Here is a 25,612-nt window from a genome sequence, read left to right on the forward strand (position 1 = left end):
AATATTTAGGGGGACCAGAGTTGTCTTTCAAAATCCCAGATTTTTCAGATTAGCTAGAAAAGCAGAAAATATGGTGATTAGGGACACGAACTTCACATGATGGTGCAAGCAAAGACATTTATTAAGTATTTCAGTAGGCTTTTTATACCTTTTACACAATAGGCTGCAATTGTTCATTTAAGTCATGAGTCCTTGCTGCTATCTACAATATTATAATATTTTTACCTATTAGCAACATTAGTTCCTTTCATCCTTTGTTCATGTTCCTCTTTCTACCCTAGGGAACTGCTCCTCCTTACTTTTCCCATGGCTTCCTTCCCATCAGGGTAACAATGTCCATTTCTTGGTGTTTTCCCATATTAGAAATCCCTCCACTTTACAAAGGCAGAGAGAACTCTGCCCCAAAAATTATTGTGAAGTTTTAGTAGACCATCATATTATCCAAATGGGTTTTGCATCTACAACTGTCCTTGCTTCTTTAAAATTAGTGTAATAAGTACACCACGTGAAATTCATATTGTATCTTTTACTAAATATATTATTTCACTTTGCACCGTAAGTACTTTTTCATATATATTGATTGACAGACTTGTTTGCTATTGCTTGTCATGAGTAAGACAGCATTTGTCAGCGACACTTTTAGATCAGACACTGCTAATAACTACTCTTCTTTTTACTAGTGTTTGTGGATGTAACAAAGAAGCAGCAGGATATAAAATCTATTTCCTCTGCTAACATGGATTTACAAATGCACACACAGCACTGAACCTGTCTCTCTTGAGTTGCTACTGATTTATAATGTTATTTTCCTTCTTGAATGTACTGTGTAGAATAGACAACTGCTTTATAAAGTCATCTTGAGTATCAGAAAGTTGTGTGTCATAATATTGACTTGATACTTCTTCAATGTTGCTTTTTTATCAGGTTGAAATAATATGTTTGACTAGCATTCCTAATCTAGTTTTTATCACCCACGACTCCTGTTCACAGGTGCTTGCAGATGTATCAGAAAATCACCTCATTCCATTTATAAATAGAATGTCTGCATATATATCTTATTTTAAGAAATAGCACTTTTTCCTGGCAAAAGCGTTTCAAAGTTGTTTAGGATAACTACTGTAATATCTAAATTATAGAGAATGAGAGTAGAATCCACTGTGTTTATAAAGAAGGGTGGAGTCGGAATCCACCTAGAGATGTACAGTGAAAGAGGAAAGGGCAATGTTGACAAGCTTAACCACAGAAATTTTAACTAACTATGAGGAAAAAAATAGTGCAGAATGAGAATTATGAAACACTGTAAAAGGTTTTCCAGGTCAGAGTAGTGTCTCCATCCCCGAAGATATGCAAAACTCACTTAAACAAGATATTGAGCAAGCAAACATGTCCTTGAAGATAGTTTGACCTGAGTACAGTTTTGGAATACATGATCTCCAGAAGTTCCTGACCACCTAAATTTTTTTTAATTGGCTACCTGAGTTTCTGTTTACTTGTTTGGGAATTAATTATCCTAAAGTTTTATTATTTTGAATTTTTAGAAATAAAACTGCTTAGTGCTTTCACTCTCGTGACAAAAACCTAAATGATTGGCAAATATTGGTGAGAGATGGAAATATACTTTAGTAGATAAAATAAGCTAAGAACAAACAGAAAACTGGACTTGGATGATCCAAGGTTAATATTGGAATACTCAAACTCAACATAGTCAGAAAAGTAATTTCCTCTGTTTCTGAAAAATATCACAGAAGGCTATAAAACTCCTGTCTCCCAGTAAAAACAGCTGCAAATTGTAGTGTTTTCTTGATATGCAAATATTTCTTTTACTTTAAGCTATCAGTGATGTTCTAAAAACCTTAATTTTCCTCTTTTCAGCTTACATGGGGTGAATTGCCACAGTATGATAATAAAAATTACTTTGCAGAAGTTAAGCCATTTGAAGAAAACACAATCACTGACTCTTTACAAAAAATGAGGAAACTAATATAATTCTTGAAAGTCAATCCATTTTGAGATAATGCACAAGTTTCTCTTCCAACATGAACTTACAAATACCTAAAGATGTGCAAAGTTGATAACGTTCAAACAGAAACTCAGAAATGGAAAATGTTTATGAATATACTGATGTGCTTAAAAACAGCTGATCGTCACATCATGTTTAGGAGCAGTTCTAATAGTAAGAAGTATTCAGAGTCATGCTATTTATCTGACTGTCAGTGACGAAGGAGAGACAACTCTGGTAAACAATTCACATCAGTAGTAAAATGAATTGCCCTCTGGAGATTGTTCTCTACTAAGCTAAGTAACTAAAACTCGCTAAGAGCTTACTGCTCACTTAGGGTTTCTATTGTAGTTGAAATGAATCCAGGCTCAACTTATTATATGAAATAGCCTTTTTCTACTTCAAGAAATGAAATGAGCAGTAGCATAAAGAAACTCAACAAATATTAATGGGATAAAAGCTGAAATGGTTACCTGATTATGTAAAAATTATTGGCAGAGACCTAGAACATTATTTAACAAAATTATACCATTAAAACCATTTGAGTAGAGCTACAACAGAAACATTTGACACAGCAAGGGCTAAAAACAGGATCTGATCCTTTGTCTAAGTCCATACCTATGGGTACATCTCCAGCAGTTAATGCAGTGGATCAAGGGCCGTTCTCCACTGCTGAGACTAAACCCCACAGAAAATTTCTCCATGCAGTTGAATTATTTTCCATACTAAAATAGGATAATTTCTATTATTCTGCTAGATTAGAGCAGCCTGTGGTTTGTGATATTCTTCAGACCATGGTGGACATTTGTTGAGAGAACACAATGCATGACAAAGCATATGACACATAGACCCTTTCTAGGTTCTTTCTAGCTTAGTAACACAAATGGATCATAAAATTGAGTTTGACAGGTAGAGGTTGTCTATTGGGATGATGTTCTGCCACAGATTTTTCTAAATTATGCTGGATAAAAACTGTTAAGGGACACAAGTTATGGCATCTAGTTTTAGACACCTCCTAATCAGATCCTAAATGTCATTCAACAAGATTAAGGCTTAGTGTCCTTACATAAACATCACTTCCTCAAAGGAACTTTCTTATTCTGGTTCTTATTTTGGCAATATTTTCTGTTCCTTCCTAGAAAATTTTGTAAGGTTTTTTTCCAGTGGAATAGCTCCCTAATATAAAGGTACTGCACCTGCACTAGGATCTAGTACCTACAAAGTGAAGGTGAACACAGTGCACTCTGGAGAGGCGGAGGGCAAGCCAGTAACACTATAGTATTCACTGCTTGATTTGATTTCTGGTCAGTGGTGTGATTTCCCCAAAATGAACTGTGACATTTCCTACAGCTGCTTCCTCAGCATAGAAAATAGGATTCTGCTAACCTGGGACTGCCACAAGAGAAAATGCTTACCTGCTTTAGCTCTGTACATAAAGTAAGAAAAAGAATTCAATTCAGCTATGTGATTCAGTTCAATCATAATGATTCCCTTTTAGAAAAACAGAAAGACTACACATTTAAAAATATGTAGTGAGGAGCCATTCTTGTTATTATTCAATAATTTCATATAAAAAAATCCTTTCTCAAAATGAATTTAAGATTGCGATCTTATTTTGTAAGATGCTAAACTTAATAGGAAAATAGTTTAAAATTAGTATCTTCCTGATGGCATTTCTGTGTGCTTTAATAGAGCCATCTGTATCACTTTCCTTTTCATCTTAGTTTATTTTTTAACATGCATATAATTTTATTCCTTTGATTTGGTTTACTGGCTTCATCCATCACTTCACCAAGAGTTGAATAAAAGGTGAATAAAATGATAGAAGTTTAAAATAAAAATGATCCCCAGTTGAGGCAATTACATAGAAGTAGATCTAAGGTTTTTTATATAACATGTTGCATCTGTTTTGTTTCTATGGCATTCACTTACTATACAGTACATTTTTCACAGCAAAGTCCCATAATGCTATTCAATGAAAATATTTTCTTAAGAATCCATAAGCAAGCTGATTTGATAGTCTCTCCTTATATAACATGTTTCAGTTTTTTGAATTAAAGTCCTGAAATGACAGATACCTCAAGTTATAAGTGCAAAAGCATCTTAAAATTACTAATTTTATACCCTGGAATGGTAACACACAATATTTTTTATTAACCTGCAGAAACAACTTGGTTCACATGTGTGTGGTTTCTCATTTACTATTACATATATTAATCACCAGGCTTTTTAAGAATTGTTTCTGTCAAATAATAAGATATCAAACCAATAGTCTTTATTTTACTTTTCATTGCATCAACATAGAAAAAAAATACAGTAAAAATCATATGGAGATAAATGGCTAAATCCCTCAGTGACAACTCTAGCTTTCCTTTGACAGGGATGGAAGAAAACGTGATGCTGAAAAACACCCTGACACCTTGACAACATCTCTAAAATACATTGGATTTGAAATTCTGTGTATGTTCCATGGTGTTGACACCATATATATTTCTGCTAGCACAGAGTATGAGTTTTAGGAATGACGGATGAACTGCACCACTGAGAGAAGTTATTCAACCTCATCTCTAACTTGTTCAGAGACATGTTCAATTGACTTAAAACTGAGTTATGTTGCAAAGGAAGAAGGTAAAAGCTAAATCACTTTCCTCCAGCGTGGACACCCATTTGCAATGGCAAAGATTTGTTTTTGAAACCCTGATTGAATATTCTGCTGGAATTGCAATGAATCAAATCAATGCTTGAATTAAACTGCATGTTATGATGGCCTTAAAAGAACAATCCAAGAAAAACAAAAATTCAAACAAAACAAGTTGGAAATATTAAACTATTATAACTATAATATTAAAACAAAAGAACTTACCAATCTGTCAGTAATATTTTCATTCCAGTCTTAACAGTGATTGGAGCCTGGGGGAAAGAGGAAGTAGAGATTCATCTCAGTTGCTTTATACAGCAAGGTAGGAGTCGGAGGTGCTAGTGAATCAGATGCCTCAGGTCAATTGAGTCACCTCCAGCACATCAGTGCAGTTTCCCAAGTCCTCTATGATGACACAGATTTACACCAAAATGGCATCTGAGAGCAAGTATTAGTGCAGAAATTCATGTTTTTGTAGTCTTATATTTTCTGTAGATGCCTTTATTATATATAAGCTATAATTTTATAAAGTATTATAAAACTACACAAAATTAGATTTTTTATATTTCCTTGATATATCATAATGAAAATTGACTAATTTCCTAAAATCATAGGACTTGTGGGGCAAGTCAGATGTCTTGAATCAAGTTCTACTCTTTGGCTTTTATTTATAAAGTAAATTGAACAAAATTATATTAGATGCAGTAAGACTTTTATGGTTTTATTGTTGTGGTTTAACCTGTGGTTTAATATCATATAGCCATTCACTCACTTACTCTACAATGGGATAGAGGACAGAATCAGAACAAAAAAGTAAAATACATGGGTTAAGATAAGGACAGTTGATTATGACAGAAAATGAAAGTATAAAAGGAGGAAGGGGAGGAAGAGGAGGAAGGAGAACGAGAAGAAGAAGAAGAAGAAAGAAGAAGAAGAAGAAGAAGAAAGAAGAAGAAGAAGAAGAAGAAAAGAAGAAGAAGAAGAAAGAAGAAGAAGAAGAAGAAGAAGAAGAAGAAGAAGAAGAAGAAGAAGAAGAAGAAGAAGAAGAAAGAAGAAGAAGAAGAAGAAGAAGAAGAAGAAGAAGAAGAAGAAGAAGAAGAAGAAGAAGAAGAAGAAGAAAAGAAGAAGAAGAAGAAGAAGAAGAAGAAAAGAAGAAGAAGAAGAAGAAGAAGAAGAAACAAAACAAGTTTTTGTCATGCAGTTGTTCACAGCACAATGACCGATGCTCAGCCAGTTCCCAAGTAGTGACCCCCAGCCAGCTTTCTACTTTATATGTTGAACATGACATCATATGGTATGGAATATCTCTTGGGTCTGTAGGGATCAGCTGTCCTGGCTATGTTACCTTTCAACTCCTTGTGCACTCCCAACCTACTTGCTGGCGGGGTGCAGTGAGGAGCTGAAGAGTCCTTAACTACATCTTAGCAAAAATGAAAACATCAATGTGATATTATTATTCTCATTCCAAATCCAAAACATAGTACTATCCTAGTAAATCCAGAACACTTGTTCCCTACCAGTGTGTAACAGGACTACCATGAATATAAAGACCACTTGATTTTGTCCCTTGATGCCATACACTGAAACACATTGGCATGTAAACAGAGAAATCCATATAAATCCTTACATGCATATGTATGTATTAATTTATATTCTATATGTATGTAATCATTTACATATGGATAGATATTGTTTATATATATATATAAACATACATTATCCAATATGAAGTACTAACCTTAAAAAAAAGGGGAAAAGATGCAATTTCTCATCTCAACAGTAAATTAAGCATTTATTGAAAACATACCATCAGAGTAGAAAAATTTCAGCACATTATTTAATTCTAAACTCAGAAATTAATTACAAAAAAGTAAATCACTTCAGAGGGTAAAAAATTAAAGTTGCTGAACTGATACAAAAAGTCTATAAGAGAGTTCCCACTGACTATAACAGTTGAAGACACAAGTCCTGTTTTTGAGAATAATAAACTATATCTAAGCTGTAAGTTCTTTAGGAAAGAAATATTTTACTGTAGATAGAATTTTACCATAAATGAGGAGTCAGAACATATTAAAAAATGTTATACCATGGTGAGTGATAAAAACCCCACAAAATCTAGACATTTACCTCTCTTGTGAAGGTATATGGTATATTTGGTTACAATTAAATTCTGACCATGAAAATAAATATTTATGATCACAGAGTAAGACATTCCTGGCCTATGGGATATATGCAAAGGTACTAGGTCTTATCTCTCCTTCATGTCCCTATAGCCATTGTCCAACTCTCCACAAAGCTGTGGAGAGTTAAGTAATTCTATTAATAAGAAAATTAATTACGATAAATATAAAAATGAGATCACATTAATTTGGTAGGCACTAGTGCATTAGTAGTACACAGACATCGAAGACAGAATCAAGCTATTTCTGTTTTGTCAGATGATCTTCTATTAAAAAACTGATCAGCTTAAAACTGATGTGTCAGACAAGAAATTATCTGAGCTAAGCTCAATATGGCTTTAGGCTGCACTGAAGTATTTAAATTAACAGAAGTAAAATTAACAAGGCCCATGAAGATGCTAAATGTTATTGGACTAAAATGACAATTATTTGTAAACACAGTGACCAAATGAGCTACTTTAACCCCATTTCTTTGGATTATAAAGGCTGTTATCTGAGAAGATGAAATATTCTATATACAGGGGTTTAAGAAGCTGTCAGTAAAACCATTATGATAATTTAAATAGTGACAACAGTAAAAAATGGCACTCCACAGAACGTAATCTCAGCTCTGTTTTCCTTTAATACCACACACTGCATCAGGCTTTTACTCTGTGTACAGGGGCTTAATACTTCATCTGAAGAAATCCCACTCAGTTTCCTTCAAAAGCAGATAATGACAGGAAGTATTCCGAACTGCATTAGTCATTCACAAACACTGGTAAGCACTGTGGGATTTTATTCCAACATCATTTTATGCTTCTGTGGTTCAGAACTTCAATGAATTAGATTGTGTTTCCAATAGGAAGCTCTATGGGATAAGAACATCAAATAAGTACCTCCTTAAACTGCCTGTTTTCAAGCTTTTTACAAATTCTTTCCTTCAAACAAGATGATCACATCATAAAAAGAGGCAGGTAAACATAATGAATTCATGTAAATAATATGTTGCTTTCTGGCTCCTTATCAACCTTAGAGCTAAATCTTGATTAATTATTACTAGTGATAGCTTGTTCTTTTCAGGATCAGAGACACCAAATGGTAGGACATTAGTCTGAGGAGGTTTTTATGTTGTTGTTTGGTTTATTCCTACTATTTGTTATGTTCTGATTCCAAAACCTTCTCTGAAGTTGCATCTGCTTATGATATGGTTGTGGATGTGTGTCGTAATTAGTCTGAATTTCTCTGTAACTCACACGAAGCAATTCTCTCAATTTTTACCTTCACTACATAGCTATTTACAATGAAAACTGCTGCCTATTTTCAGCACGGCTAACCACACACTGAAAGTAAGGGTGTAGGAAAAGCATTAAACAGAGGGAAGAACCATCTAATACAACTGTACAGTTGTGATTGGAGACATGAAAGGCAGAAAAGAAACAAGTTGCAAAAAATTAAGAAAAGTAAATGGTCTTGATGAATCTGTTGCCCTCTACAACTTCTTGAAAGGTGGTTGTGTCAAGATGGGAGTCAGCCTCTTCTGCTAGGCAATTAGTAATAGGACAGGGGAAATGGCCTCAAGTTGCACCAGGGGAAGTCCAGGTTAGATATTAGGGAAAGTTTCTTCACTAAGAGTAGTCAGGCATTGGAACAGTGTGCCCAGGGCAGTGGTGGAAGTGTTCAATAAAGGAGTAGATGTGGTACTTCACAATATGATTTAATGGGCATGGTGATATTTGGTTGAAGGTTGGACTTTATCTTGGAGGTCTTTTTGAACCCTAATGATTCAATGAGTCTATACCAGATGATTTATGTTGTGGAATATTTCCCAAAAGGCACCAGACTAGCCATATGGAGTGTTCATAAATAGGGCAGAAAAAACCCATACAAGGTTTTATGGAACAGTGATGTTCCCCAAGAAGTGGCCTAAATGTCTGAAGAGTGTTTTCTGTCTCTGACTCTTTTCAATTACTATTAGCATAATTAAGGCAAAAATATAGAAATTCTTTTGACTGGTAAATTAGCTCCCACTGTCAGATGATAGAGTCTGTGTTTAGGTCAGTGTACAGTAAGCCCACGGAAAGGGTGGTTTCTGAAGTACCTCTTGATTATTATTATAATAGATGTAACTCAGAGCAAAGAAGATGTGAATTTCCACCATTCTGTATTACATTCTGCATTCTCACACTTAACTGACAGTAGTAATTTGTATCCTGTCTATTTATATATATAAGCTTTACTGAGATATTCAAGACAAACTTGGCCACCTCTTTTACGTTATTCTGCAAGAAGGACAAACGTTGATGTTTCACCTAGAATTATGGAAAACATGTTCTTCCCCTAAGTTTACAGTTGTTAAAATAGTTTTTGTTAAAGCCAAATAAGATTTAAGTTACATATTAATGACACACAAATTGCTTAGATAGAATAGTAGCCGCATAAAAAATGTGTTCTGGAGGAGGTGAAAATAGAGGATGTTGCACTTGACCTGTTGCAATGATGAGGAAATGGCCAGCTGACTGGAGTGAGCTCATTGAAGACAATGAATCACAAAGGACATTTTGGTGAAGTCTGCCATGGGCAAGAGAGTCTGTTGAAAGGGCAGGAGTACAACAACAACCCCAAATGATGTGTCAGAGTCATGCCCTGGTACTTGTTCTGCTTCAAAATCTTCAAAATTTTTGTAGCATCAGCACCACAACATAGGTTAATTAACCATACATAAGAAATATTTTTGTTAAGAAATCAGGGGGGTTACAGTTAGAATATGCTATATTTCAGTTTTCTGATGCACCCTTGAATCAATCTCCTTGTGCATACATACTATGAAAGTCCTGAATTACAACTACCCAAACTTCATCCAGTTCACATACAAACAAGGGTAAGGAATTGCAATTATTTTCACATAGGCTTTTCTTTTCTGCACACTGATTATTGATGTTCCCAGGCCACTTCTCCAGTCTACCATGCAGACATAAGGACAGAGGATCTGTTCATCCAATTATTTTGAAATTCCGAGAAATTTTGGTGATTGGAAAGATCTAAGTAGTCATTCACTTTTAGAACTATGCAATTCAGAGATTATCTACTTGCAACTGGAAGACCACAGAACTGGGATTTATTTTTTCTACATTTAGCTACAGAAAACTTAGATTCTTAGTCTAAATTGGGTTTCTAATTTTTTTCTATAAGTGATGGAGAGAGATAATCAATTCCAGATTCATTCAATCCTAAAATAGACAACTAAGATAAATGAGGTACTGTCTGAGCAATCCTGTCTCACTTAGCTGGCCTCATGACTGGCTTAGGCAAGACCTCTAACATTTATATGGTTAATATGACATGATTGATTCTACCTCAAAATACACAGATCTCATTTTTTCCATGTTCTACCATGTGTTTGTAAGGGAGCATTAAGTGTCTAGATGAAAATAAATTGCAGGCCTTTTCATAAGGATAGTGCAATAGATGTGCTCATAAAACCATGAAGGAAAAGTAAGGAAGTCTTGGTCCATTTGTCACCAAGGGACATGGATATTCCACTACAATAGTTATTTGGTTAGAATTAAGACTAAATAATCATCTCTGCTGAACAGAATAAGTAATTAGTACTAATTAGACAGTCAGTGATCCTTGTGTAAGCCTACTGTGCTCTCAGTGCTATAGAAGCACGCATATGTAAAACTAAAACGCAAATGTATCAATGCATAATGAGTAAAAAAAATATTTCTGCATATTACTTCAAACATACATAAGCAATTGACAGCCCATTACTAGATAATTAGGAATAATGATCAACAATTTAACAAGAAACTCAGATTTCAGAGGCCGAAAGAGGTCTCTAACTGTGAATTTTGCTAAAAATTGCAATTGGTTTCCAAAGATACAGATCAAAAAGCATACAAATGAAATCAGGCTACTCACATATAACCTCATTCCCATGCCACTAAGCTACTTCAGAGGACACTGGGGTTGGCAGCTGAGGTTGTTCCACCACCCAGCAGCCATCAGGAGAGGCCAGTATAAGTATAGGGACAGGCTTCCAACATCCAACACCCCTGAAGGTAATACATATACTTGTTTTGACAAAACTACACCTAAGCAAAACTTAGTTCTTAGATGCAAGAGATCCATATGCTGGCAATAACCAAAGTGGCATTTGAGAAACCTTTGGCATTCATAGATTAATAGAACCGTAAAATGGTTTGGGGCTGGAAGGAACCTTAAAGATCATGTAGTTCCAAGCCCCTTGCCATGGGCAGGGACACCTTCCACTAGACTAGGTTGCTCAAAGCCCCATCCAGCCTGGCCTTGAACATTTCCATTTAATCTCCATTTATAAGTAAAAGTTATGTAGTGTGAGGATGCATTTGATCAAACCCAGATATTACATTGAATGTATGATGTGGCAAAGACAGCGTTTTTTTCAGTCTTTTTCAGTATATCACAAGTTTTGCTGTGATTCATTCAGTAAACAGTAGGTCTTTTCATCAAAACGTCAGCCTAGAAACATCCCAGTCAGAAAAGTTTAAAAGAAGGAAATGATGTAAAGTATGTTATTTGCATTTACAGTACATTTACAATACAAGGATAATGTATTTTAAACTTAGGATTTTTGAAGATTACAGCAAGAATGAGGAAATGCAAAATGAAAATCAGCTGTCCACAGCAGGTATGATAAAATATCTGATTTGATTGCTTCTGTTCAGCACCTATGAACTTATAAAGAATAGCTTATGTAAACAACAGAGTGGAGGAAAAAAGCAAAATAACATGCTGAGACCTACTGCCAAGGAACAGCACCTTATCAAAGCCCAAAACAAGATTCTAAGAACACAGAAATTCAAATTTTCTTAAATCATCAAGTCATATCTGATCAAATCTCACTTAAAGCTTTGCTTATAGGTTGGTATACAAATATTTGTAGACATAGAATCTCCAAGCACAGATTCCCTTCCCCTTCTCCATGAAACTGGTGAGTGGGATGACATTGTCTCCCTTCCAGTGGAGTTGACAATGAAGTGGCAGCAACTCCCAGTTGACACAGAGAAGATGTAAAAGCCACTTCTACCCTGTGCTATGATGTATACAGTGGGATTTATCCCACTTTGCTTTTGATGCCCTTAGAAAAGACACCTGCATTGGGGATAATCACTTGAGTCTCCATCGCTAGCACTGGCAAGAAACAGGCACTTTCAGAGCTTAACTACCTAATCCTTATACAGGATATTTTTCACCTTGTGCTTATGCAAATCTGTTCTCACTTTTATTTGGAATCTCTCTACCATATTTCCCAGTCTGGAAGAGCAGCTGCATCTCATGCAAGGCAGCAGACACAAATAGATGTGGACAGGACAAACTTGCTACTGTCTTACATATATTTTCTTTTTCCCAAGGGGAAAAAAAAAAAAAAAGAGGGAAGGAAGGGGAAGGGGAGGGAAGGGAGGGGAAGGGGAGAGGAAGGGAGGGGAGGGGAGGGGAGGGAAGGGAAGATGCTGATTTTGCTATCCTCAGAAACATTGTCAGTTATTTTTAAGCCCCTGATTCAGTAATCAGCTATGATCCTATATAAGGTACTTCTACAGTTTATGTGATAACCTCTTCAGCAAAAGTAATTGTCATTATCAAAAACCATTTTAAAAGACTTGAAATGAGCTTGATATTGATTTCCTGTCCTTTTACTGGTTGTTTCATTAGAGTTTTCATTCTTTCATGCACTAAATCTGGTTTTGTGCCTTGAAGCAGTGATGTTATCTTGCCAATGGAAGTGTTTCTTACACCTTTTTCCTTCCTCTGTTGCAATCATGCAAGGAAAAGATACAAATAGCTTAAAAAGAACATGTTTACTCAGCAGTAAGGCCTGGTTCATGCAGTGGGGTTTTTTTCTGATTTAGATTAATTCTCCCAGCTAGGAATTTCTGGAGGTTACATCTTATGGCTGTATAAACTTTTAAGTAGATGTTTTTGCTGTTTGATTATTTGATGGTTTTTGTTTTGTTTTGGTTTGTTTTTTTCTGATGCTCTGGGATATATGTCTAATTTATATTTTTATGCTTTTCACATGGGCTTGCCAGTGGTGGGTGCACAATGTTCTTGTTTCCAAGAGTGGGTAACTCACTGCAGTGCCCTGAGGATCCCATTTGTCTGACTTTGTAAGTCCTTGTGCATCTCTGGAGTCTGCTTATTTTATGTAAGAAAAAGAAAATAATTAGTCCCTTTTTGATATTTTCCTTACACCATAAAATTATATACCCATCTTTTTCTGTCTGTAAGAGCGTTATTTATTGTTAATGGCCTAATCGTCCTCCTCTTCATTATCATCTTGGTAGCTGGAGAGTTATGCTGAAATGTCTGTGCAAAACCAGTTTAAAGACAGAAGACAAAAGTTTTCACCCTGAATACTTGACAGTCTTCTAAGAATGATCAAGGGAAGAACTGGAGAGATCATGAGACCTGAGGCATGTTTCAACTGCAGATGCACTGAAGCATAGAAAGACGTGAGCTTGCTTGAAACAAGCTGTCTCAGATACCAGCAGCACCTGGAAAAGACCATGGGCTGATTTTTCTCTATTGAGAAGCAAATTAAATTAGCCCATGTGTTGCTCCTTGGTGTAACTGTTTTCAATATGTGAGCTGGGGACAGGTATTGTGCAGCATTGCAACACTGACCAAGCTTACTGCCAAAGGAAAATCACATCTGTCCCAGCACAACCAGGAACAAAACCTCATGCTGCATCCCATTTCATTAGTGTGAATGTTCAAAAGGAACTGTCAGGGATTTGAAGAAGAAATGAAATGAATGTATTAAAAAATTGCCTTTACCATTAGGGGTCTCTAGAGCCTGACCCTTCAGCAAGGTCCATGCCATGGTTCCCCCTTTACAGGATCCAAGCCAAGACAGTGAGTGCTTTCATCAGGAAAAACACAGGTGTATCATGAATTTATACTTCAAGTACTCATCTGCAAAACAGCTGTTTAAAGTTATAAAACCCAGGAGAAATCCAGACAGCTTTTGTCAATCTTTAGTGTTAGTTTTTAAAAAATTAGTCAAAAGACTCTTTGGGCAACTACACTCAACTGTTGCATTCTCTCTAGCTGCTCTAATTGATAAGCCTCACCATTACCTCTGAATCTTTAGTTGTTAATTCTTGGTTAACAAAAAATGAGAAAAAAAGAATTTTTTCCTATTTTAAGGTTAAAGCCAGTTTTATGTGTTTATAAAGTAAGTTATGTAATACATTCAACATCTCTGATTAGCTGTTCTCTCTCAGAAAACAGTCCCTACCTTATCAATGCAGAGGCATAATGTACATCTTTCACAATTTGTCTTTCAAGGGAATATTCAAACAATAAATGACTGTCCTAGAGGATTCATAAATTTTAAGACTGAAAGAGATCATTAAATCTAAATGTAACAGTTTCACCCAGTAAGCCCCATAAATTGTGTTTAACTAAATTGTTATACCAGAAAGGCCCTCATTTTTGATTCAAAACCAGTCAGACAGAGAGAATTTAGCAATTCTTTCAATGCAATTTTTTAGCATCTTATGGCAACCACTTGTAAACATTTACAACTAAATTTCAATTCTACCTGCAGCATCATCTTCTATCTGTTGTTTTCTTTTATAACGCTTGAGTACATTGCATTACCAATCAAGCAAAAGTTTAGTGTGAAAACTGTACGTAACTCTCCTGTCCCACGTTTCACAAACACGGTAAAAATGGTTCCATGGAAATGCTGATATGAATATCGTGTGCGGTTTTGGGCATCACAATATAGGAAAGATATTAAGCTATTGGAGAGCATCCAAAGGAGGGAAACAAAGATGGTGAAGGGCCTTTAGGGGAAGCTGTATGAGGAGAGGCTGAGGGTACTTGATATGTTCAGGCTGGAGAAGAGGAGGCTGAGGGGAGACCTCATTGCAGTCTACAACTTCCTTGTGAGGGGAAGAGAAGGTGTAGACACTGATCTCTTTGTGGTGACCAGGGACAGGACCCATGGGAACAGCCTGAAGTTGTGTCAGCGGAGGTTTAGGTTCTCCACCCAGATGGAGTTTGAGCACTTGAACAGGCTCCCTGTGCAGAACCAGGAGTTGGACTTGATGATCCTTGTGGGTCGTTCCAACTCAGCAGATTCTGTAACTCTGTGACTTTACAATCTTTAGCTATGATGATATATCTACACAGTTCATGTGCCTGGTCAAGATGTACAACTGTCCTCATTTTTACAGAGAAACATAAGATAGAGAGCAAAATCAAGTGCATGAAAGTCAGGACCAGTTGTCTGAACAAGAAGCTACTTCATAAGATGTGAATTTTCACAATGTTTCTATAGTGACCTTAAGAAAACCATGTTCCTGAGTTGCTCTAGGGTATTAGCTCTTCCTGGATGTAATACACCTCACAAGAGTGGAACAAATATCTTTTTAATTTGCTTTGCATTACATGCACTTTTAAAAAATAGCACTAGTATAACAAATACTCTTTAGCTTCTTCATTTGTAGCTAAATTCATAAATCTCAGTAACTATAAACGTATTTCAAGGTCAAAGTTTCTACAATAACCCATTCATTTTGTTTTCCTTTCACTAAATCCATTATCTGAACAAATCATTAGGTGACCTTTTTAGTTACAGCAATTCAATAAAACTTACATTAGATGGAGTTTCAGGAACATTAGTCTAATGTGCTTTAAAAGATCACCTTCTCTGAGCAATATAATAAGTTTGTGTGAAAAGCATAAAGCATGTAATATGTAATAAAATCCAGCCTTTAATGAACCATCTAGAAAAACTGACCTGTGTTATAATTCAGTGGAAACCCTCCCTTAATTAATGAATAAGAAGCCAAGAGTAACCACTGGATGTTACTTTTGATTATAGATTCAGCTTGTTTTTGCTTTTTAAATGTATGCTCCTTATTTATACTGCTCAAGAAATTACAGTTTAAATGACCTTGGTTACAGGAGTAATACGCTATGAAAAGCCATACTTAGAGCTAATTAAAAAGGTATCTCTGATTACTAGTTATTACAAACTGCGCTAAGATACTGCTTAATTTTCCAAAGTGGTAGTCAGTCAGAGTTGTAAATTTAATAAACTGTCTTAGATGTTTGATGGATGATGGCTTTCTTCACCAGATACAAAAATAAAAATACCTTGAGGCCAGGCAGATAAACAATAATAAAACACAGCACCAGCTATCAAGAAGGAAATTTTTATCAGGGAAGATTGTACAGGCTCACTAAAATCCATGATTTCCATTAAAAATATGAGACATTAATCTGATTCTCTTTACAACTAAAACAGGAATAATCACTTAAAAAACCAGCTGAAATTCTCTTCATTTTGCACTTCCAGACTGCTGTCAAGAAGAAAACTAGTTTAACTTCCATTTCTAATCAGTCTAGGGAGGCCCGTATGCAGAAAGAGAAGCAATAATAACTTTCCACCAGTTCAGTAATCAGCCATTTCTTCTGCAGATATATGCACACAGGAACATGAAACAATTTGAGTAAAGGTCAGGACACATCAAAATATTAAATTAAAGAAGTTCCTTTTTCTACTAGGTTTTTTTGAGGATACTTGCGCTCATTCAGTCTGTGGGCATTTTAGCTCTGCATTTTTTCAAGTACTGGTGTGTCTATCACCCACTGAACCAACTGGACACCTATAAACTTTTCAGGATCTTGCTCATCCACAGAAGAACAGCAGTAGTTATTTCCTTTTCCCAATCACTACCTCTACTACTGACTTCAGATGGATGCAATGAAAATATCCACACAATTATAGAATGTGTGAGGGAGTTGTTTTATAATTTACAAATTGGATGTCTCATCCCTGGAAATATTCAAATCCAGGTTGGATGGGGCTTTGAGCAACCTGGTCTAGTGGAAGGTGTCCCTGCCCATGTCTCGGGGGTTGGAAATTGATGATCTTTAATGTCCGTCCCAACCCTCACCATTCTGGGATTCTCTGATTCTACGAAATAAAAATAACTTTTAATTGCAATATTAGAACTCACTTAATACAACAATTCAGCAACAGATAGATGATATGTGAAGAAATAGTCCAAACTAAATACTCACTTTATTTTTCAGATTGTACCTTTAGTTTAGTAGGTTTATTAAATCACACAATAAGTCTAGGGATACCACAGGGTCATATTGCTTCCAAAACTAGATACATATTTTTTTGTTTCTGCAGTGAAGACAATTACATAATTTATTTGTCATCTCCTATAGGCCACTTTCAAATTACAACAGTGCATTTAGACAGCAATGTTATATCCCTTTGATTACCCTGTCAATAACTTCAAAGCACTTCTCTACTAGATTTTTGTATATATATCTATTTGAAATCTTAAGAATGAGGAGAATGCGGCTTCTTATGCTTGGGATTGATAAGCAAAGTCAAAGAATCATGTAGTTTATTTTCCTATCTCTTTCAATTACTAGTAGCTATTAATTAAAATAAAATATTTAAAAAAAAGGTGTTAGGAATGCTCCATTTTCAGTTACAGATCTAGTTCATAACCCTTTATCCTCCTAAACAAGCTTTGATGTATGGCTTCTCAGATGTCCTTTCACGTAATTCTTTTCCTTCTAGATATTGTGCCTTTCTTTTAGGTTTATTTGTTATTCTTATGCAAATTACCAAGATATGTTAAATTATTTGTTAGTTTTACCTTACTATTCTGTAAAATTTAAGGAATTAAAAAAGGTTGATGACTAAAGAACTGCTTAAAATATGCTATGTCTCGTTGATAGAGATCAGCCAATGATCTATGGTTATTTTTCTGAAGTGAAGAATTACCAAGCCACACATGTAATCCAAACAACATTTGCTTTATCAGCTGATTTTCCCAGATCACAGACAACCCAATATAAGATTAATTTGCAATGTCATATTATCTAAGCTATCTCTGCTTTTCATTAGTGTCTAAAATATTAATATAACTTCATATCTATCTCTTTTCACTCTATTAGAGAATTAATACATCATAGCCAAAAAATATGTGGGTTTTTTTCCATCATAGTTCCTAATAATACCAGTTTCAATTACAAAAATAGCAGTCCCCTTTATCTAAGTTAACCATTTTTCCCTTGCTAGATGAATTCTTTGAGATTATTAATTTGTGCAGGAAACAATAATGAAAAGTTGCACCATTTTAATTGTGTTTATTCTCCCTAAGCAACTAGGCAGTTAATTGTTTGAATTACTGTTAAAAAGAAATCTTAAATTACAGGAATGCCTGCATTGCCAATGACTTCAGTGGGAGCAGTACTGAGTTCATAATTGGCTCTTTAATTGTAAAATTCACTCACAAGGCATGTGAGATTTTTAAATTTCAGTTAGGTCTTAAAGAGTATTTAATAAGTCTTGTATATTATATAGGTTTTGAGGTGGTCTTGAGTATTATGCATTACACAAGTTTTGAGGTGGTCTTCCAAACTTCCCCCATATAAAATGTATTTTACAGGATTCTAAAAATGTTTTTTATGCTTCTTTTCATGGAATAGATGTTATTCCATTTCATTTCTGAAAGCTGGGAAACACAGCAAGCTCATAATCGCTGCAATGTGTTGCAGACTGATGATGGTTACTGGTTAATGGTACAAACAGCTTTTTTTTTCACTGAGACAGACTGCAACATGACATGTGCTTTTGTAGTTCCATCTCCGGGAATTTCTGACATAGTTTCCATACGGCAATAGTTCAGTGCTAATTTTGCAATTCTTTATATTCATTCATTAATTTTTTTTTTTATTTCATTTTCATTGTTGTATCTTCTCCCACATTTTCTCAGCAAACTGATCCTGTTCCCCTACGGAAAATGAAAAACCCTTCTTTACTGGTATCATTGAATAATTATTGAGAGAACTGCAGTGCTACTTGTGCATTTATGCTTTACAATAACTTGTCCACAAGACTGAGCTGCTATTTGACTTAGAAACCACAAGTGCTTTTTGGCACTTTTCAGCACAGGTCAGCCACTTGGTATTTCTTTACTGAGTTCCTAGTGAAAGCTGGTTGCAAAGTCTTTACTAGTAACTATTCCTTTAGAAAATTCTGATCATCAAAATGTTTTGCAACTGCATTTTTACAATGTTTGGATTATTCTTTTTTTATCAGAGGTTTTCTCTTGGTACACTGGAACACCTATTGAAAAGGAAAGCCGGAGAATAATATTGTAGTTTCCCAATAATTTAGTAATTTTACACCAGTAAGAAATAGACTCAAAAAGCTCTTTTATTCCCTAATCTAAATTTGATACACTGGACTTCTGCTATGCTATGCAAGTGTTGCACACAAAAGGTTACTAGGGAGGTATTCTTCTTTTTTGTCTTTCTAGAAATAATAGTAATGGAGAAAGTATTAAATATTTTACACAGGAAAATCAGAAAAATTACAAAATTTCAAAGACAAGGTAAAAAAATCATATATCCACTTATAGTTCAATTACAATAACACTGTAGCTTGACTGAAATAAATCAGGATTAACACAGTACGAATCATCAATAGCAACTATCAATTTAGCAACTAATTTTAAAAGCCATATCTTTTAAAAATATCCCTGAAGGAAAAAACCCTGATATTTACTTCCAACTGCAATCAAACTCTCTAGGAAGAACCACACTGCTTGTCCATTATGAACACAACCTGCTAAAAATGTCTAAAATACCTTTCCTAAAACCTTATTTTTGTCATTGGAATAAATTAGATAAACACATATTTTTGAGAATGCACTGATAATTTAAGTACTACAAATTGTTGCATATATGTAACAAAGATGCCAAAGAAAAAGCAATGCTACAATCCTCAAAGACTTTGCAATTGTTGATTCAAAATGCAAAGTGCTTGGCAACTTAAAGGATGAAGCTGTGTTTACTAATTTTCTAGCTGGGAGGTTAAATAGGGAAGAATCAACTCCAAAACATATGTGAGCAGTCTGGCTTATCCAATTTTGTAAGTCCCCAAACAGCTGGTGTGGAGAAAACCTACTGTTGTGTGTTGTTGAGCCACTGATAGGGATGAGGAGAAACAAAGTCAGTAACAGTTTTCAAAAATCTCTCATTTATGAAATAAAGCTCTTCAGGAAAAATCTCCATGTCATCTAGTCTTTTACTGGAATGAAGAAAGACTAGGGGTTTTAACAGATGCCATAGTGACTAACCATCCATATAGGCTGATGGAAATAAATTTCTGAAGTCTGTGTTAAAAAGTGAATAGGTTTCAGAGGGACCAAGAACACACTCCTTTATGGACATCAAAGAGAAAATCCTGGTATAATTGGCAAAGAAAAAAGGAAGCATGAAGAGGTGCTTGTGATGGATATGTAGGGAGAATACATATAATTTACTACTTTGAAAGCACACAAGTGGAGCTGAGATTTGTTATATATATCAATTGTATATTTAGAGACAAGCATATGGAGGAAACAGGAGGCACCACAGTATGGTAACAGTCATTGGACTGAGCCGATCAGGGTCAAGCCAGTATCAAAGGACAATACCTCTCTATCTAGCAGCATGGGGGGTTACTCTGGAAAAAAGAAAGAGATCTTAACACATGTCAGTCTAACTCATGAGAAGGCATCCACTAAAGATCACTGCAGGGAAGGCCAGACCCCAAAGTTTTGAGCCATCTGTACTGCATTACACTGTCAAAATGAAGACAAATACAGACATGTTTTATGCACTGAGACCAATTGCGTATCAGAATCACTGGGGGGAAAATGTGGTGGCTGGGGAATTTTTTGGGTTTGTGTTTTTTTCATGTTTTGTTGTTGGGCTGGTTGTTTCTCTTTAAAAAAGAAAAAAACAGCACCCCAAAACCAGCCCCAAAATAGCAATTTCACTTCTGTAATCTCCATTCCAGGCCCTCCGGTTGAAGTTATACCACCTATATCAAAAGTGCAACTCCTGCGCTTTTTATTTCCCAGTTAAACTCTCAAAGTATTCTGTAGCATGCAGCAATAAAAACAATTTTTTATGTAACACTCCATTTGATTAAACATTCTCCTTCTTTAAGCTTGCCAAATGTGATGTTCTTCCTTCTTGCTTCTCATCTATCCTTCTCTCTAGGTGCTGCTCTTTACCTTCCTGTCCCACAGTTTGCTGTCCATGCATGATTTGATTATGATAATTCCTATAGTTCTGGTCATCTTTTGGACTATTTTAAAAGAATAGCTATTGACAGCTATTTGTAGTCCAGAGAAGTTAAGTTGTGGCTACCTCATCCCTGGAACTGTTCAAGGCCAGGTTAGATGGAACTTTGAGCACCCTCGTCTAGTGGAAGGTGTCCCTGCCCATGGCAGGAACTAGATGATCTTTAGGTCCTTTTCAACCTAAACTACTCTGTGATTGTATGAATAAGTCCAAGTTCACTGTCATTAACTCGTAGTATGTATATATGTCCAGAGACTGTTGATTTACACCTTCCCTGTCTCCTGAGGTTTTCAGATAACAGAATTCAACAAGAAGTCAGAGATAACAAGTTTAGAGCCCACTTTTCACACTCAAAACATACTTCATAGCTTTGCTTTTCAGTTATCCCTTTTAGAGAACTATCTTTTCTCTTCTTCATTTGCTCAAATACAAATACCAAAGTTTCTAAGATGTCAGGACAAGACTGGCTATTTTGTTACTGACAGCACATAAGTGCTTATTTCCTAGCTTATAGCAGTATTTCCACACATGAATGTAGTACTGATGGCAAAAGCAGCCACAAACCCTTTAACTGACAACTTTGAGAATGCTGTTTGAACAAGGTGTATCTGAACAAGGTGTATCTAAGTCAGTCTAAGACTGACTTAGACTCGCAGGAAACAGTGATGTCAACTCTTCCATCCAATACTGAAAGTTGAGATAATTTCAACTTTAGATGGAGTTTCTCAGGGCCTTTTCCATTTCAGTTCTGAAATGGAATCTGTTTTTCAGATTGAACAAACCTGGTTCCCCTAGTCACTCCTTGTACACCACATAGGCCAGCCCTCCAGCCAACTGGACTCACACCAGTTTGTCAATCTGTTTCTTATATTGGGAAGCCCCCACCAGGACAGTGCTCCAGATACAGCCTCACAAGTATCAAGCAGAGTAAAATAATAATGTCCTGTAACCAGGTGGCTAAACTTTTGTTAAAACAGACCATTATGGATTTATCTTTCATCACCAATGGTCCAACATGAATTGTATTCAAATTGTTGCCCACAAGAATTCCCAGGGCCTTTTAATAGGTCTGCTTTTTACCAGCTGTTCCACAGTCTGTATTGTTGTATAGGGTTTACTCCACCCCAGTTTCAGAACTTTGCATTCACTTTTGTTAAACTTCACAAAGTTTCTGTCAGCTTGTCAAGATCGTTCTGAAGATTTGCCCTGCTCTCCCCTGTATTAACTATCCCCCCCCCATCCAATTTAATGTTGTCCATGAGTTTTCTGAGGCTGGTTTCTGTCACATGGCCTAGGTTACTGATGGTCAGTGACAGACCAGTATCAGCCTCTGACACTTGTAATGGCCACCAGCATGACTTTATCAAACCTGCTTTTCATCACTTGGCCATTTGCTCATCAGGAAATGCCTCTGGATTGCTACAACTGCTTTTTTTGACTGTCATTGAGTTCATATTTCTTGTTTTACCTCTGGATTCCTACTTACATGGGTCATAATTCTGGCTTTTAACTCAAGTTTTAAATTTCTGACACAGATTTAAACACTTGTGTCTATATAAAATGTAGAAAAAAGATAAAGTTCCATTTAACTAATTGGCTCCTGAAGATATATTAGTGAAGAAACATTACTTTGTGTTTTCTTCTTTCTCACTCCTTAATGGTACTATATTATCCCTAAGAATTTTCACTATATTCTTTGAAGCTCTAGCAATGCCTTGTTTTCCTGTCTCAAAATGATGACTTGCTAATTTTTTCATCAGGTTGTCTCATCCAGAGCAGAGCATACATACTGCTTGTTTTAATTAAAGACAACTGCATTACAATACACTTTCTATTGGATCCAATCTGGTAACAATCAGTGCAGTCAACCCCTCAGCTGAGTACCTAATGTGGCAACACCTGGTGGCAGCACACCTGCCCCCCAAGGCAAGGGAAAGACAGGTCAGAAACAAAGGGAGGAACAGCATAAGTACACAGAGAAGAATTATGAGCTTGAATAAACAAGGTTGTGCTAGACCATCAAACATTTTTAGAAAGGTTTACATAAATGGCCAAGTATTAATAATTTGCTTCAAAAGATTCTGCATTACAGATATAACTTATCCAAAAAGACAAAGCTTTTCTTTTTCCTTTTGTCCTCCATCCAGAGAGATTCAAGGTCCATTTCTTGAATTATAGCATGAAGGACATTAAATTATCAATCAAAGATAACAGCTGTACGCTGTAAGTTTCATTTTGTAGGAATGGATATTACATGAGGAAAGAAATTTCTTCGAATGCTCTTTTAGAGATGCCCATGCAAAATTTCAGTGTCCACAAAGGGATTTACAAAGCTGCTGACTGAGAAAAAACAAACAAACATACAAAACCAACAACAACAACAACAACCAAAACAAAAACAAAACAAAACAAAACAAAACAAAAAACAAAAAACCCACCCAAAACAGAAAATGTAATCTGCCAAAGTCTGTCTTTTGTAGGTCTGTATGTTATTTGCACTCCCCCACCCTCCCTCCGTAGACATCAGCCACACCAAACCACTCTGTTCAGAATCCGTGTAGGCAAAGCAGGAGATGGAGATCTCCTGGAGATCTCCTTAAATCAGAAGAAGGTATTTTCAGCTTAAAATGGGGTTATTCTCTGCTGCATAAGCTTGAGTTAAATCACAATTTTCACTGCAGTTAGTGACAAAATTCCTGTCTTTAATGGCGGGTTCTCATGTTAAAGACAGCTCTCCCTCACTGAAGGGAGGCACCATACCCCTCCTTCATAAACATTTCCTTTCCACCTTTGAGTAAGAATCCTGAAAAAAACCTGGTGCAAGTAAAAATATTAATATTTTGCTCAGAGAAAACAAAATAAAAGAAAAAATCCAAACAGAAACCTTCAATACCTGTTGGTTGCCCAAGTTTCAGTTCACAAACTATTGGCAGAGGGAACAATGAACTTCTGAATACTCCATGGAATGGAGATAACACACATGATACTAATGGAACACAGTATTTTGTAAGCTGACCATGTCAGACAATCTTAATCAGTTCTTGACAACACACTTTTGACCCGAGCTCTTATTTTTTGCTAGACAGCAGTAATTTTTTCTGGAAATTTATGTTTTTTCACTAAATGATCCTGTTGCAACAGTGAAGTCAGCACTGTGAGTGCATCTCTGGTTGCCTTCTACCTGATCCCCCTTTGATTTGATTTGTTGATATTAGACTCTTCTCTAGATAAGTCTACAAGGGTTACTTCTTTAAATGCCACCTGCTCCAATGGTGAGATGAAAGTTTGTGTTCATGAGTTTCTCTTTGGTATCTGTAGCACTTTTCTCTGCACAGCAAAGAAAACAAACATGGTTCTAGGACAGTTGAAGGAGAAAGTCCCATGTCTCACTGAGAAGGATGAAGAAGCAGGGGACTTCAGTTTGAAAGCCTGTTATGGACACTACTACTGTAGTGTCCATACAAATTAACACTTTAATGTTAACTTTCAGTACAACACAACAGGAGAAAAAGTTGATGAATGTTAAGAGGATCATGATAGAAAACTTAAGGAAAAGAAGGCCATCATAGAAAACTTAAGAAATTAAATTTCGCCTCTGCAAAGCAATGGCCACTGCAAAAATACTAAATCTAGGACCATCATCATCCATGGAAGATAAATATACCAGTGTTATGAAAAGGTCAAAGGAGAGATACAAAAAGTGAATTGAGAACTGGAAAACAGACAATTAAAAAGTGAAATTTCAGGAATCTGTCTTACTAAGGTACAAAGTGAATCAGACGTTTCATAGTGTTATTTTTAAATATATGTGATAATTATGACAGGTATTTCAGTCTTGCTGACAAAACTGTAACAAGGGTCAATAACTAAAAGATGTAATTTTTCCAGCAGTAAAAATACTTAGATTAGGTTATCAAGAAAAGGTTGGCCTTGGCTTTTCTTGGAATTATTAAAGTCAGGTGAATTATGTTCCTAAAAAGAATATAGACATTACAGACACTGGATTAAAACATACAGCCTGTGTAAATGAAAGCTGGTTGATATATTGGCCAAAGGTCATACCAGATCTTGAATATATGAACCATAAGAATCTTGTGCATTTGTTGCACATCATCTCTTTTTGTTCCAGTTTTCTACAGGATGTCAGCAAAAATTAAACCTATGGTGGACATACATGGTTTTGTCTGTCCTTAGTTATTGTACTCCATGTAGTTTGAACTAGATTAAGTTAAATGTGGATTACATCTGAACCTTAAAACTCATAAATAACTCATCTTTAGATGAGTATTTAATCAAGTAATTATCTTCGAACATATATAAGGGTCTGGAATTAGTTTGGAGGTAGAATTAGAAAATTCACATATAGTCAGAGACAGGCTCTTGGCTCAAATTAAATTGACAGTGACAGGATGACATTTCAGTTTGAGACATTAACCAGTTGTGGACAAGCGAAAATTATTAAGAGAAGAAAAGCAAAAGAAATCTCAGTGGGAAATACATAGGTCTCTCTCATTTTCATAAGGAACAATTTCAAAACAATCAAACAAACAAAAAAACCAGTCATGTATAGGCATAACTGGTAATACTTTTTCCCCTAATTTAAGATAGAAAATAAAAAAGCTCTCTACAGTCTGATACTTATTCAGC

At 35.6% G+C, this 25,612-nt stretch overlaps 1 protein-coding gene across 12 annotated transcripts in view; it reads right to left on the reverse strand.

Moving 5' to 3' along the window:
* TENM4 (teneurin transmembrane protein 4) overlaps positions 1–25,612 on the reverse strand; it is a 1,582,078-nt gene that overhangs the window by 1,374,580 nt on the left and 181,886 nt on the right. For all 12 annotated transcript variants that reach the window (XM_064644892.1, XM_064644901.1, XM_064644900.1 and 9 more), the window contains exon 2: positions 4,863–4,909. The gene's annotated coding sequence lies outside the window, so the exon portion shown is untranslated. The remainder of the gene's footprint in view (positions 1–4,862; positions 4,910–25,612) is intronic.

This window comes from Pseudopipra pipra, chromosome 2 (assembly GCF_036250125.1).
Source record: "Pseudopipra pipra isolate bDixPip1 chromosome 2, bDixPip1.hap1, whole genome shotgun sequence".
NCBI classification, from domain to species: domain Eukaryota; kingdom Metazoa; phylum Chordata; class Aves; order Passeriformes; family Pipridae; genus Pseudopipra; species Pseudopipra pipra.